Below are 2,112 nucleotides of genomic sequence, written 5' to 3' on the forward strand. Positions count from 1 at the left end.
TGTAAAAGTGCATGCAGTGATTTTCATTCAGCATGACTTCAAACACAACTACTTTCAGTCTGGCATTCCAAAACAGTCGTGTAAGTTTATCAACTGAGGTTTCCCTGTCCTTTATCTTTGTTCACCAGCATCGCAAGATATCCCTGTTCATTCTCTTGTCCCAAAAAATGTCCTCTCCCACAAACACTATCATTCCATCTTACTTGTGTCTCTCCCCTATTTCTTTCTTACCTCCCTTACTGAGGAATAACAAGCAGCTGCAAGTGGTATCAAAAATCACTGCCCCAGGATCAAAGTGCAGCTGTCAGCCTCTCTGTGATTCTAATATCCTGCTGGATAAATCCTCTGAAGCTACTTGCTGTTGGAAAAATAAAGTCAGATAAATAAACAATAATACTTTTTTGACAGTTTATTTGTGCAAAGCAGAAATACATTGGGACTAAAACCCCAAACTGAAAGTGCTGATTTATAGCATGAAATAGTTAGCTTCTTCCTCATTACTTCAGTCTTAAGTTCTTGGCTTGAACTATATAAAAAGTTTTGTTTTTAAAGATAATATTTTTTTTTTTAAAGGAAAAAATCCATACTGTGCCAAACAGAAAAACAGGAGGTATACTAATCTTCTGAGATCCCTTTGAAGTTTCAGAAGATAGCTTTACTGATTTTGGAAAGGTTAACTGAAAATATATTTGTTTTCAGAAGTGTGAATGGATTTCAAACACAGAAATCTTACTAATTTTTATGTGACACGAGTATCTCCCCCACGTGTACTTAGTACCCAGCCTATTTTAACACTTAATAATACAACTGGTTTTGCAAGCCAAAAATGTGTGATAATCACACATTGCTTGCATTGCTACAGAGATTCAATAAAAGCCCTTTTCTTCAAATAAAGTGCTTTTCTCATTAAGAAACATACATAGATAACCTTTAACAAGACTTACCTTACAAAGACAGTTTTGTCATTAGAGTTTAAATGTAAAGCCTAAGTGTTTCAACTCATCCTCTCCTACTTTTAGTCCTGCTTCCATTACAAGTCTCATTTGAAACAAACAAACAAACAAACAAAAAAACCAGAACAAAGAAAACATTCTAAGCCAGTCTTAAACAACCAGGCCTAACTTTTAAATCAGATTTACTGACAGCATTTAAGTCTTTCTTCCCGAACAGTAGGTAAGCACTACCATGTCTGAGTTACCTACTGGCCAAAACACAAGAGATCAGATCTAGGAACCGTGTTTGAAAATGGAAGAGGTTTTGGGGTTTTGTTTGTTTGTTTTTGTAAAGAATCATGGCCATTAGTTCATTCTTTATAGGATCTTCTTTATAGTTTGTTCTTTAGACTGCAATTGGAACGTTATTGTAAAAGGGGATTTCATTTTCCTACGAGTTTTCCAAGAAAATACTACAATTTTCTTCAATGCGTAACAACTGTCACTGAACTTATCAAATAGGTAGATTACAGTGAATACCTGACTCATGAAACTAGTTCAGACTAGCACCTTTAAATAACTGTGATGCTCTTTGTCTCATTCCAATGGTTCTTCACAAATACAGTATTTAAAAAAAAAAAAAAAAGTGTCAGAAGTATTTATTGGCTCTATTTGAAGAGCAGATGTTTTCCAAAGTCATGCTGGGCAGTTATCAGTAATTAGACATACATGATAAAACAAGTGGGAGAGAGTTAAGGATTTCACTGTCCACTTAAATCAGACAGTTATGAATACACTGAGGAATTCTAGTTAACCACCCTAGATTATTAAGAATTTCAGAGCTGTGCTCAATTCAAAACTTACTGAAGAGATGAATGGACGTACAGCTTTAACAAAGGACTTCTACTTGAAAGCCGATTCCATTACTCCACTGAATACCTGAATTGGAATGTCCCAATGCTACAGACTAATTAAAATGTTACTGCTTAAATTGCAAATATACTACCACTACGAGAGCTGCCTGCAATTATTCAATATTAAAAAAGATAACAAAAGGTTTCTGCTGTATGGTTTTTTTGTGTGTGTGTAGTTCCAGTTAGACTAGAACCTGGTCACTCACACCTAAGAATTCTGATTATTCATCCAAATATTCTCTATTATTAAAATAAACAGAAGTATA

The 2,112-nt window shown here is 34.6% G+C and overlaps 1 protein-coding gene across 1 annotated transcript in view; it reads right to left on the reverse strand.

Annotated features, from left to right (window-relative positions):
* The window catches only part of MFSD10 (major facilitator superfamily domain containing 10), a 29,784-nt gene extending 29,530 nt beyond the window's left edge, over window positions 1-254 (reverse strand). Inside the window, exon 1 of the mRNA XM_050895673.1 lies at window positions 232-254. The gene's annotated coding sequence lies outside the window, so the exon portion shown is untranslated. The remainder of the gene's footprint in view (window positions 1-231) is intronic.
* Window positions 255-2,112: the final 1,858 nt, after the last annotated feature.

The sequence above is a fragment of the Gymnogyps californianus genome, chromosome 4 (assembly GCF_018139145.2).
Source record: "Gymnogyps californianus isolate 813 chromosome 4, ASM1813914v2, whole genome shotgun sequence".
Taxonomy (NCBI): domain Eukaryota; kingdom Metazoa; phylum Chordata; class Aves; order Accipitriformes; family Cathartidae; genus Gymnogyps; species Gymnogyps californianus.